The sequence below is a fragment of the Vespa crabro genome, chromosome 2 (assembly GCF_910589235.1).
Source record: "Vespa crabro chromosome 2, iyVesCrab1.2, whole genome shotgun sequence".
NCBI lineage: Eukaryota > Metazoa > Arthropoda > Insecta > Hymenoptera > Vespidae > Vespa > Vespa crabro.
The window spans coordinates 13,870,054-13,884,596 of NC_060956.1; the positions used below are offsets into that span (position 1 = coordinate 13,870,054).

Sequence of the window (14,543 nt, forward strand, 5' to 3'; positions counted from 1 at the left end):
ACGTCCGAATTCCAAGATCGTTCGAGACGACTGTATTTTATCGATACTGAGTTTCGCATTAAATTGCGTCGCCCACTTGCGAGTTCGCCATGACTCGATCATTCACGCCCACCCACAAAAAGTTTCTCGATAATGTTACTCTTTATTATTGCCATTACTCAATAGCCCGCGACGAAGTCGAGGACGAGCAATAGAAAAGATGTTTTGTTGCAACCAGAAGCAACCTCAAGACTGATGAAATCGAGTCGAAGAATTACGTTCCATTTGTTAATTACTATCTCTTGCGATAGTCGATGTTGAGATCACAAAAAGCAGAAAAATGCTTTCTTACTCTATGTATTTCCTTTGATCTCGTCTTTTAACTTTTGATCGTTTAAGATCATATTTGAAAGTTCGATCTTGAATAAGAAAACATAGTAAGTATCCGTATAAATATGTACATATTACGTAAGTATATACCAGTCATCATTACTGCATTTGTTAGATAAAAAGGTTTATCTTATTGTTTCCTTTTCTTTTTTCGATGCGAGCTTCTGAAGCCGATAGTTAAAAGAGAGAAAGTGAGAAAGAGAAAGAGAAAGAGAGAGAGAGAGAGGGAGAAATAGAGATAAAGAGAGAGGCACAAGGTGGTAGTCGACAGAGTCAAGGTAGGCAATTTATATATTTATATATATTTCGACGTTTGCGCGAAGAAGACCAACTTGTGTTAAGACGTTTAGTGTTGAAATCTTAGATCATAAACCGAGTTTCTAAAAGTCTAATTATTAAGGTTTTGCTTCTACACTGGACATTGATAACTTTTTTGCTTGTTACTTAACATATACGTGAATATAAAAAGAAGAATAGAAAAAATTTTACTTGTTCTCGGGATCTTTCTTAATTTCTTTTTTCTTTTTTTTTCCGTTTCTTTTCTTTTCTTTTCTTTTTTTTTTACGGAAAGAAAAATATGCACGTTCGTTGATCATTCGTATTATACGTTCCAATGATGGATATATCTATCTATTTGTCGATAGGATCGAGCGACAACGTGACTCCGATAATAAAATTTATCGTTCGAAATTTTTCAAAACGCAAGATTTTATCTTCGAACGCGTAACTTGTCCACAGCGCTTGGCATAAGCACGTGCGAACATATTGCTCCTTTTTAAAACATTCGAGAACACGCGGATCAGATAAAGTGCCGGGACGATAAACGCGGTTTCCTCGCTTTTCTAGCTACTCATGACTCATTAGCGGATTTATTGCGAGTACGAAGAGAACGACGATCGTTCGAAGACGTGTTCGCCGCAGTCGCCGGTGTTTGCCTTTTCCTTTGAGCCCGTCGAAATTATTTTTACCTCCAGAAGCACGTTGGAATGCATTCTGCGCTTATACTTTTCCACGACGAACGAGCGTGACTGCATGCTCATGAAAAACGATCTCTTTTAAAAGCGTACATAAAGTAGCGAGGAAATGCGAATCGAAAAAGCCATTAAAATATTTTCTTCCTTTTCTTTTCTTTTCTTTTTTTATTCTCTCCTTTCTTCTCTTTCTCTCTCTCTCTCTCTCTCTCTCTCTCTCTCTCTCTCTCTCTTTTGCTTTCCTTTTTTGTTCTTTCTTTTATTTTAGTTTTTTTCTTGTTTTTTTTTATTCTTTTCTTATTTTTTTCTTTCTTCCTTTCGTTTTTTTTCTTTTTCTTTTTTTTCAAAATGGAAGTTGAGCCTGGGCAAAGAATTGCGACACTCGCTATTTATCGGACGTAGGCGATTTATTAACGTGTTTTGCACTTACGAACCAGATCGCTCGCACGCAACGAACTCGTATTTAACGCGATTGTGACCTTTCGATGAAATAGAGAGAAAGAAATCGCAATCGGCTCTCGTACACACCATATTACATACCATGTAATGCTACGTCGACGAAAATAAACCGTCGTCTTATTGACGAACGTTCCAATCTTTATCCTTAATTTACGTGTTAATTAATTTATTTTATTGCTGACGTCGTAACACGTAGCTCGTCTCGGCTATGGTTATTATTAAATGGAAAAATCGACGAGAGTTTTGTGATTGCTACTCGAGATTCGTAAAAACTCAATTTTCGATTGGTCGTTAAAAGGGGGCAGTGTGCAAAAAAAAAAAGAAAGAAAAAAAAAGAACAGAAAAGGAAGAAAAAAAAGAAAATAAAAAATCTCGAATACATATATTCCTACAATATATATATATATATAGTACCTACATATATGCATGTATCGATCTTACTTTTATCCGGTAAGGTACGGCATCGATCCAGTTTATCTTTATTAAGATCCCGACCGATGATATATACTCGACAATCCTGATCGCCTTGTAAGCGAATCGCTTGGCCAATATCGGCCTACATAAAGTTAAATCAATGAGAGGACCGTTTATCGGGGTGGCCGAATAAATAACGTTCGAAACGAAAGTAATTACGAGACGTTTGAGACACAGTCGAGAGCTAGTAGTCGAATTCAAGCTCGTACAAAATTAATTTACGTCCGATAACTTTTCACGTTCTCAAGCTCGCTGACAAATTGATCGAAACGATTAGCATTATAAGTAGGCATATATATATATATATATTAATGTGTGTGTATGTATGTATGTATATAATTATGTTCGATTCTTTTTCATAAATGTCCATTTATTTTCCAACAATAAAGAAAACGAGTCGTAAATTTCCTGTTCGAAGTCGAGTGGAAGTATAGAGGAAACGATAAGAGATAAGCGAGTTCGCAGGAAGATATGACTCTTCTCGCTCGAGGACAAGATGGAATCGATAGAAAGGAACGATCTATCGATCGTTCGGATCGTAGGAAAGCACGAAGATCGGTTCTCGAGTTTCACATCGAGCGAGTCTAATGCAAGTCGTCGTCTGAGTTGTCGCCGTTCATGAGCGTGGATCGAACGACAAGACCGCGGCTCGATCGCGAGCGGATCATCGCCGATCAATCGAAAAAGAAAAAAAAAAGAAAAAAAAGATCTATCGCGGGAATCTATAATTAAGATCGTCCAATGATTTGCGGCTTGTTCGAAGAGACGAGGCGAAAGAGAAAGAGAGAGAAAGAAAGAGAGAGAAAGAAAGAGAGAGAGAGAGAGAAAGAAAGGTAGATAAAGATAAATGATGTTCTATCTTTTTCTCTTTCTATCTCTTTTACTCTTCGCAGGAGATGAAACACGCTGGAGAGGGTTCGACCACTGGATTTCTCTGACGTAGCGCGCGCGTGTGGTCTCTCGTTCCTCTTCAGAGAGCCGAACGATCCACGTATCGCGTTACCATGGACTTTACAACAGACGACGCGTTGACGACAAGATCGCTCTCTATTCCTTTTCGAGAATTCTTGCGCGAGTTCGCGCGTTACTTCTGCTCGGCGAATCGAATCAAACTGCTTTAGTTACATTTTTCCCCATTTCGACATCTAGAGGGTGGAATAAATATTACGCTGATACATATAATTACATATATAATTACTTACTTGTTACTTTCTATAATCTTGCAATAAGAAAAGTAAAAAATATTTGCGAAATATTTGTCGAATAATAATCAGTGATTTTTGCGATATAATATATATTTATACTTATGTATTATTAATATAAAATCAGATCTAAAATGCCTAATTAATGTAATAATCGTAAGAGCGCGATAATTTACAGTGAATTAGCGCGACAGTGAAGAAACGTTGGAAAATAATGATAAAATGTAAACGATAATCAGATAAGAAAAATAAAAGAAAAAGTTAGAGGCAATTAAGACTAAGATAGTGAATAATTTCCGCGTTCAAATCTCGAAATATATAAATAAAATTTATTTCAGATTTTTCTTTCTTACATTCATATTCATGTAAATTAATATCAATTATGTTTAAATTTGATTTAAGTCGATAAAATCGATCGATTAGTAACATAATAAAAAATATTTCGATGTATAGATATTGGATATCGAACATAAAATGATGTTCAGTCGAGTCACGTTAATTTACATATTCCATTGAATAATACCAGGAACATAACGTACAGTTATTTCGCGTACGAGAAAATCTTATCTAAAAAGCGTTATCGCGAATCTCTTCTTGATTCGTTAAATCCAAATTTAGCCGATACCTTTGCATATTTTCTGTTTCTTCATAAATATGCGACATAATATTCACCGGATGTTGTTATCATCCATCCACCTTCGTCCAGATAAATGGATTACCTCGTTACAATACCGTAAGATTATATTAGCGGAGCGACCTACATCGGTAATGTTTTTTTCTTCTTTTATCTTTTTTTCTCCATCAGCTACCAAAGACAGTACTGACGTAAGTGATATTTTCACCGTGATGACTACGCTCGCTCTAGCTCATTTACTTGAGATCTTTCTCTCTCTCTCTCTCTCTCTCTCTCTCTCTCTCTCTCTCTTTCTCTCTTTCTAAAATTTATTTCACAAAATGAATATCCGGGACAATCTTCTTGTAAAAATAAAACTAAGATATACGAAACATTATGTTTACAGAAATGAGATGGAAAAATTAATTCGAGGAAGAGAATGAATGCGTAGTTAAAAAAAAAAGAAAAAAAAAGAAAGGAGAAGAAAAGAAACAAAAAAAAACCAACCTCGAAGCGACAATACATAAGTACGTATGTATACGTGTAAATCTCTTTGGAAGATCTCATCGTAAATTCGTGTGACATGTCTGAACAGTTTATTCGGCCGAAACATGTCAAGCATGCAAGAGCCCATTCCACCCAGGTAAGAATTATCCTTGCATCCTTGAATGCTTATATACTCACTCTCTCTCTCTCTCTCTCTCTCTCTCTCTCTCTCTCTCTCTCTCTCTCTTTCTTTCTCTCACCTACTATCCGGACTCTTCCTTTCATCTGCCGACGCTAATCTCTTTTTACGTTTCCCCAGAATGTTAGAGGAACTGCGAGAGATTCTTGCCGGGTCTTATCACGCGAAGTGTAATTTACACGACTTTCCCACGAAACTGAAGAAAGAACCAACTCACAAACGGTAGTTGATTTTACTTTCTCTCTCTCTGTCTCTTTCTTCTTCTTTCTCTTTCTCTTTGATATATTTAATACATTAATGTCTCATTACCCTTTCATTAGCGAGCCTAACGATTTGCGGTCAAGAGGGCAGACCTATTTACAAAGGATAATTCGCCAACGAATTAACCCCTTACCGTACGCATTACTTTCTCGGATTCTCCGAATGCCTATCTTTTTACGACGACGACGACGATGATTATGACGATGGCGATGAGGACGCTCGTCGTACGCCGTTCTGACATTTTCTTATGTGAATGCCTCACGTAAAAATCTCTGGGTTAAGAGACGGATCTTTATGGATCGAGATTTCGAGAATTTGACTCGCCTGTTTTTATTATTTCTTTTATATTTTATATCAAGTTGGGTGAGGATAAGGATGGGTGGTTAATACACAGACGTGAACGATCGAAGGTCACCACGATTATTATCATCGATAATACCTACCACCAGCGAAAAAGAACGTACCCTCTCCCCTCTAAGAAAGAGAAAGAGAGAGAGAGAGAGAGAGAGAGATCTTGATTACCTCTTCTTAAGTTTCTTTCAGGCTCTCTTTGACCCCCTTCCTTCTCTATTATTCCTTACCTCCCTTTATTATTGTCTACTAGTTCGTGTCCCTATCGTGCTACATAAAAATTATCTGATGAGGGACTTTGGTTCTGAGCATAAACGATTTGTAATATCCAGGTATTCGCTCGGCGCTTCGCAATTAATGGTTATCATGCGAGATTGCCCGTTAATTCTGCTCGCTGGAAGATTCTCTCTCTTTCTTTCTCTCTCTCTCTCTCTCTCTCTCTCTCTCTCTATCTATCTTAGTATTCTCTCTTCGGCTCTTAGAGAGACGAGAGAAAACTCGAAACCTCTTCTTCGGGTTATCCCTCTTTCTCCTTTCATCTTTACTCCTTCTCACTTGATCTTCGTTTTCTTTGCGTCTCTGTAGAAGGAAGACTGGAAAACGGTAATCTCGATGCCTTGTGCTCAAACTCCTTTCGTCTTCTCGTACGAAAGGATAGACTCCAACGACGTGCTTTTTACAGTCGACTTATTACCGCTTTTTAAATGTTGATAAGTTTTCTTGCGGCTACGGGGAGATATCCTCCATTGCCGTAACTATCGGCAATCTCTTCGCTTTTGCTACGCTTTAATTGCCCGGAGTTAAATCACTCCGGAGACCGGCGACATAGTTGGGATCGTCCGTCGCTCGAATGAAATCGAGGGGAACGAAACGATTCGATACGACGACAACGACAACGTTGACTTGTACGTTTTCTGCGAAATTATTTATCTTCTTCTTCTTCTTCTTCCTCTTCCCCTCTTCTCTCTCCTCCTTTTTCTCCTTCTCCTCACTGTTCTTCTATCTTTTACTCGAGTAGGATAGAAAGAAATAGATAGATAGATAGAAAAGAGAGGGAGAGAGAGAGAGAGAAGACGAGAAGATAGTTTACGACGAAAAATGAGATTTTTCATGCAAAACGAATGATTTTTATCGCCCGAGGATGATCAAGAAACTATCCTTATCGTTTTCTGTTATCAGTAGACAAGGAAATAATCAGAAAAGAATTTTTTATTTTCTATTATGAGAGAGAGAGAGAGAGAGAAATGTAAAGTATTTGATGATGGAATGAAACATGAAGTCACATAATATATACTATTAAATCCAGAATCTAAAAGCTGTCGTCGAAAATCACTCTTATACATAAAGTGAAAGTGCAGAAGGATCGAATATAAATTTCTCGTTATCTCCGAGGACAGGAAGAGGAATCGAAATCAACGATGTAACTATACCTTCGACTTCCTGGGGGAGTTCTCCCTCTCTCTCTCTCTTATTTCTCTCTCTCTCTCTCTTTCTCTTTTTTTCTGTCTTTTCCTTTCTTGGAAAGATCGATAGGATCGAAGTCGTTCGATCGATCGACAGATTCGTGTAATTGGACCAGCACTCTTAATGAGCAAACTCACCATACAGAATTATATCGCGCTAACGTGTCCATGTACCATGATATAACTATGTATATAGGTATACATATGTATATATATATACATATATATATATATATATATATATATATATATATATATATATATATATATATATATAACTCACGATACGTGGGCGATCGTTGAACACTGCTTTGTGTCTCTGTTTTTATGTAATAGACTCCGGAGCCTCGTAATATCTTCGTACATAACGTTAATGGTTTATCACAAACTGCCCACGCAGTTACGTGGCATCGCGATGTAAGGTGCTTTGGTTACTCGACGCTCGAATCGATCATCGCCATGACTCGGTCACGATCTCGCTTCGATCATTCGATAAATATCATCCTCATTCGGTGTATACGATATATCGGTGTATACTGATTTATCGCTATGAATTTTTTCCTTATATTATATTTTAAATCTATGGAATGAAAATGAAAAATGACGAGTGTCCAAAGAAGAAAAACAAAAAACAAACAAAAGACATGGTGTAAACAAATTTAAGTTCTTTCTCACGTAAAAATCTTTGCTGCACCTTTCTTAGCACTAGGTTTACGGACGTTTATTGTATTCAATTAATTTTACGAACGCCCGTCAAATTGACAGATAAAGAAAATGACGTATTTTCTTAAAAAAGAAAAAAATAAAAGCGATTAATTTAATTTAAAAACAATAAAAATATTAACAGACTTAATTTACTTATACAATATTAACAGATTTGATTAACTTATATTAATTTATTCAAAGTTTTACTATACGAATTGCTAATTAATGGAAGAAGAATCCTTTATTCGTTTTTCTTGTATTCATTGATAAGTTCTCCGGCCAACTGAAATATGAAATTTTTTCTGAATATTTTAGAACCAGTACATTTTTGTACAATATCAAGACATTTATAACTGACGAATTTAAAATATTATAAAAAACCTGAAGAGATCATCGGAAATACCTTGCTTTCACACTGTATTTGTGTCCAATTTGATTGACTACATCTACTCCAAACTTATTCTTATTATAAAATTTAATTGTTTCCGGGACACGTTTGTTCTCAACTTTCACAAATGTATATTTTGTGCTTAGTAACAATACTTTTATTTTCGGTTTATTGTGCTAAATGGTGAGAATGCAGCGAGAAAAATCGATTCATTTTATCTTTTTATCTTTGCATCCTTTTTGCTGGTTTCAGTAACTTTCTCTTGTTCACCAGGATAATCCCAACCAAAGTTGTTTATTGTGTAAATAATTTTTTTGCAAGTGGTATACTAGTGAAAAAATTATCTATAGTTATATTTTTTCTTTGGAGCAAATATGGTTCGGCTAATTTTAAGACTACTAATACCCCGAAAGGTGTCGAAGATCAGGTTCCATCTTTATCCAAATATTATATAAAAAACTTTATCCAAATATGAAAAACATATATATAATACATTTTTATGCTAAATTTATGAGACTTATCAGACATATATTATGTAAAATGGCATCGAACTTTCGTAGGAAACAATTGTTTATCAATTCAAATATTTTCATATGGCTTATAACATGCTTGACTATTGTCTATAAATTTACTCTATGTTTCGGATATTAGGACAAACTTATCTATACGTGAGCGTTCAGATTGTTGTGTTTTCTTATCAAAACATCTTATCGAATCTGAATGTCTGAAAATAAAAATGGGCCCCATTTCTTGAAACTAAATAAAATAAGAAAAAATAAATAAGAAGCTTTCAATGATCTTACTTGATATGCTCCTCATGAGGATACAAAATTACTATAAAAGCGTACAATTGATCAGTTGAAATTGTTGAATCCTTTTCAAGACTCGACATGCTTCCCTTGTGCTGGTGAATCCGAGAATTGTTGATATTGGGTACGACGTCATCAAACGATATCTCCGTTGAATTATGATTTTTTAGTATTTACTTTTTCCTTTCATTGTATCAATAAAATTCAACAAAAATTGGAAAAAAATAATAGTAATGGTTTTTGTAATTTTACTCGTGAAATCCAAAACCCGTCAAATTGACGGGTCCCAGAAACTTAGTATTAGTCATCTAATTCTACGCTAATCCGAAAAATTAATGGTTGAACCTAAGTTAAAAAGTAGCACGTGCGAAATACGGGACGTGAATCAAGATCTTTTACTAATTAAGCGAGACATGAGCAAAAAGGAGTCGCAGTACGTCAGGTCATCTCGGATATGTAAATCCGTTTAAGTTTCACGGTTTTCGACATGTCTCCTGGTCCAGATCTTTCGGATCGACAATGGAATATAGAACGTAGTTCTCGGCTTACGAGAGACGACCCGGAGAGATTACTTACCTAAGAAAAAGGCACTGGTTGGTTTTGCCTGGTATTGATGTTCGGTGCGATACTTCGACGTGACGACGTGATTCTTGAAATTCAAGTAGTGAAACACGTGCCGGCGCTTTCTAAATAACAGTAAGAGAAGATCGATCTGTTAGTTTCTTCCTTCTTGCAAGATCCTCTCGAGTAATAGTCTAATAATTCGAACTATCTCGAGCAGATCTTACTTAGTTCTTCTTTAACTTTGTCGTAGATAGATTACTTTTAACTACGACGACGTTCTAAGTATTTGCTGTATCGATCAACAACATCGGGTTGAAAGAGTATGTGGCTGATGTTGATGCTGATGCTGATGCTGATGCTGATGTTACAGCCCAACGCTTTGAGGTCTCGATCTTTCGAACCTCCTCCTCCTCCTCCTCCTCCTCCTTCTCTGCCTCTTTCTATCGTGTTCACGAAGGCGACGTGAAACGGATCGCAAATTACAACGACAGCTGCAGCTGCCATTTCTAGCTACCTAGAGACCTACAGCTGCGGTTGATCTCAAAGCGAGCAAACTAACTAGGTAGCTAGTTTAACCTTTTCTTAACCGTCGCCGAGAATGTTCGTTTCTTTATGAAACGTAAGTGCAAAATGGAACGTATGTATGTAAGTATCGGAAACACGACGTGGTTACAACCGTCATTTCGTATAGATCGAGCTTACCTAATAATTTAACAATATTAAGAACAAGCATCTTGAGGTTAGAGTTACTGTATTCATAGAGTCTCGATCAATATAGTAAATATATTAGTTTTTTTTTCGTCCTTCCTCACGGCAAGTAAGTAATATATTAGAGAGAAAAAGAACAAAACACTAGTTTCTCTATTTTGTCGTATTTTACATAGAAAACGGATATTTTTAATATGTCGTCGTAAACACTATTTCAAATGGATAAAATGAAAATTAATGACGAAATGTTTTGAGTTTTGTAACTCAAAAGAGGCTCGTACGCGGAACTACTCGGATACTTATATCCCGGCGTTGTAATTAGGAATGAAAGTCGTGCTTCGAAGTATATCACTCTTATGCATATCGTGTTCGCGGATCGAGCATTCGTAATCCTCGTGTCGCCTGGGCAAATCCACATTACCTTATCATTTCGTGCGGATCGTTTCTTCGCCGCCGTCATCGTCGTCGTCGAATTCACCACTTATGCTTCTTATTTTGGAATCTTATTTGCTTCTTTTAATACAAGGCGCATTATTCGATTCGTGACCCAAAGAAGTTAACGAGACGAGAGGTAATTCGTGTCGCTGAAGAAGGATAAGATTCGTGAATTTAAAATATAAATAGTGGCCCTTAAATAGTATATCTTTTTATCTTTGTTTGAAAGCATGAGTTTAACATGGAAATATCCAAAAAAGAGTGCGATTCGTCGGCAAGATCTCAGCTCGTCCTGCATATGCATATAGGTAGTAAGCGAGAAAGAGAAAGAGAATATAACAGTAAGAGTAAAGTTTATTGCATTGCATGGAGGAAAGATAGAGAGAGAGAGAGAGAGAGAGAGAGAGAGAGAGAGAGAGAGAAAGAGAAAAAGAGATTGAGAGAGAGAGAAAGAGAGAATGGGCAAAAGTACTGTTACTCGGACAAAGGCTGCTCACGTTTATGGTCAGGATGCTATAAAGGAGCTTGCCCTATGCACACCCAGCTCTTCCTGCATCTTATTGCTATTGGAAACGGTCGAGGAAATCTCGTTACCGTACAACGATTTCGCAGAATAGTAAGCTCTCTCTCCCTCACTCCCTCTCTCTCTCTCTCTCTCTCTCTTTCTCTCTCTCTTTCTCTCTCTCTTTTTCTTTCTCTCTCGTTTTTTCTTTCTCTATATCTCTAACACTTTATCATTCTCAGATAAACGTTTGCGAAACTCGTATAGAATTTCTTTGAAAAGAGATGGATCGTTTGTTTTTCCAGTAGTAGATTGATATTGTGATAGTAGATAGATTAATATTAAGCTCTAGTTCTCTCTCTTTCTCTCTCTCTCTCTCTCTCTCTCTCTCTCTCTCTCTATCTATCTATCTATCTCGAAAGAGAGATACGGCAAACGTCGAAGATCAACGAGGTTCTACTATTGGAGAACGAAGGTCGTCGTAAGCTTAAGTTTCTCATACCAATATAAATCAAGAAGCAACGGGAGGCCGGTCAGGTAATTGCGCGCGCGCTCGAGGGTACTTTCGCTCGATTCCGGCTTCAAGTTCGACCAATAAAAATTGGCGAACGGCTCTACGTTACGGGCGCGGGGACAATCCGTTACGCTAACACACCAAATAGAGAGACGAAGGACAAGATCGGGGTGTCATGCTGTGGAAACGCCGATTCACGGAATTCAACTCTTGGGATTCGTAATGGCTTCATTCGTACCTTGGATTGAAATTCCATCATTGATTTCTGTTGTCTTTTCTTTCTTTTACGCTTCCTTTTTTCTAATTCGTTTTTCATTATATTTCACCTTGTTTTCTTTTTTCTCTTTCTTTCTTTCTTTCTTTCTGTTTTTTTTTTTTTTTTTTTAATCGTACTTCCTCCCACGAAATCCTTCGAATGTGTCGGCAAACGAACAAAGAAATGCGATTGTCCTTTATATCAAACTTTTATCGGCCATTAAAATAAATTCTTAAAGCCATTATCAAAAGAGAAGATATTCGATGTGTTGTATATAAAAAAGAAGAAGAAGGGGAGGAAAAAGAAACGTTAAGTAGATTTGCATTCGAAAGGAAAGTCAAAAATGGTACATATATCTATCAGAGAATGATAACAAAGAGGTCCTCTTAGCATTCGAAAGAAAAGAAGCCATTAAGAGTTACTGTGTATTATCGTTAAGATCTGCGTGCCGATGTCACGATGCTTTTTCTTTCTCTATTTAGTTGCGAGACCCTTGTTCTCTCTCGACTTAATGCAACCTTGTGAATGCAACTTTATCATTAACGCCATTAAATTTATAACTCACTCTTTCATTTCATCTCTCTCTTTTTCTCCCTCCCTTTCTCTGTCTCTCTCTCCCTCTCTCTCTCTTCGCGTGATTATATTCTACGTAGAAGGTATGATTTTCGTAGAAAATTCTTTTACAGTCAGGTTGTTAATCCTTTTAATCGAAAGATATATACACTTTTATGTTCTACCAAGGGTAAGGATAATTTAAATGTGAGTTCCAAGATGTTTACACGAGTCGAAAAGTGGCGAATACAGAGGTGGGGAGAAAAAAAAGAAAAAGGATTCCTTGGGAGACGATCGAACATCGTTATATACAGTTATACAGACATAATAAAGCGAGGACCTTGAGCAAGAACTCCCACGCAAAATGGATCCAGTTTTTTTGGTATTTTCTGGGCCACAAGGTCTCAGGGCAATACCATTTGTATTTCTTCTTCTTCTTCTCCTTCTTCTGCTTCTACTTCTTCTTATTCTGCTGCTGCTGCTGCTTCTTCTTCTTCTTCTTCTTCTTCTACTTCTTCTTTCTTTTTCTTCTTCTACTCGTTGCCTTATTTTCAACGTTGCTCCAGAAATTACCCTTCTTATACCGGCTCTTAATGTGCGACATATTTCACACCCGAGAAACTCAAAGAAACGACAGTGTTAAACTTCGTTGAAGTAACTTTTTAAAAGATTAAAGTAACAACGACATGAACATATATCTTCAAAAAGGCAAAGGTTTTGTTTTTTAATACTACTTAAGTACTCATTCTAAAATTGCAAAGTTAGCTGAAAAAGGTGACAATTGTAATAAACAAAAGTAAAAAAAAAAGAAAGATATAAAGAATAAAAGAAGAACGAGATCATTTTTTCATTAATAATAAAATTCGTAAGCAATGACCTCGGATATGAGTTATAGATATTATTTGCGCAGTTGTGTTGGAATAGCAAAAAGAGGACCTATTCTTGTAGGAAGTTATGTTCGATAAGATAATGGAGAATGAGAGCACATAGCGAAGGCGTGTAAGTTTACACTACGCCTTGTCGAGAGATTCTATCGTCGTATACTACTTTACATATCGTAAATTGTGGTGGCGATCTTTTTTATTCAATAAAAAATAAGAAGAAGAAGAAGTAGAAGAAGAAAAAAGAAAAAAAGCAAAAAATGACGAACAAACCAAAAAAATAAATAAATAAATAAAAAGAATCCCGTCTATTGTTATATGTAGTTATAAATATAAAGGGGTCTACAGAGAGACGAAAATATACGATTATCGAGCTCTTAAAATTCATCAGTTCTACCGTCTCTCTACCATTATAACGATAATGGTGCGATGAATAATCATTAGGATTCAATTCAACGTCAATCCGATATCACCCGATTCGGTAGTAAGATATGCAAACTCGATTGGTTCTAGGCACGTTTATAGAAACCAGAGAGAAACTTTTCTTCATGTAAGTATAAATCGGCGAAAAACATAAGAGGACTGGTATAAAGTTGGATATATCGAACATGTTTACTAAATGAGTAAAACGAGATCGTTTCTTATTCTCGAAGAGGCCAGGTGTGCGGAATGAAACGAGGTCGAAGGCAGATTTCGTCCTGTTTCCTTACATAGTCTTTATAAAAAAAAATTTTTCATAAAATTTCGAAATTACGCGAGATGTTTTTCCCTTTAATTAACGAAAGAAAAAGAAATAGATAGATAAAGAGAGAGAGAGAGAGAGAGAGAGAGAGAGAGAGAGGGAAGAGAGAGAACTTTCCTACCTACGTATATATTATTCTTCAGAATATTCAAAAAACATTTATTATCAATAAATATTGCGTTTGAAGATAGAGATCGAAAAGTATCACATATGCGGTTGATCTTACTCGTTTTCGCTTTGCTGTATCAGTTAAACGGAATTGTTCACAGCGAATGCCAAAGAACATTGACCTTGTCCAAGCGATCCTGTTTACGTTTACAACGCGATGATCCATGTTTCAATAAAGACGTTTCTTTATTTCAACTGAATAGGAACCAATACGGCTCGATGAATTTAAAAACAAAATAATTCCTTTCCTTTTTTCTTTTCTTCTTCCTTTTTTGTTTCTTTCGTTTTTCTTTTTTTCTTTTTTTTCCCTATTTTCTCTCCTCTCCGAGTATAAACCAATCAGGTTGAGATAAAATAGAAAAAATATTGTGACACGTAGATTAATTTTTGGATAACTTAAGTAAAAGTAATTATTATTAAGATTAAGAAAAACGAAAGGAAGAAAGAGAAAAAAGAAAAAAATAAGAAAAA

The 14,543-nt window shown here is 36.2% G+C and overlaps 1 long non-coding RNA gene across 1 annotated transcript; it reads left to right on the plus strand.

The window, feature by feature from the left end:
- Positions 1-203: 203 nt before the first annotated feature.
- On the plus strand, positions 204-5,440 carry LOC124433106. Its single transcript, XR_006944429.1, has 4 exons — positions 204-647; positions 4,495-4,731; positions 4,894-4,995; positions 5,094-5,440. It is a non-coding gene; the product is annotated as an uncharacterized LOC124433106 (long non-coding RNA).
- The last annotated feature ends 9,103 nt before the right edge of the window (positions 5,441-14,543 follow it).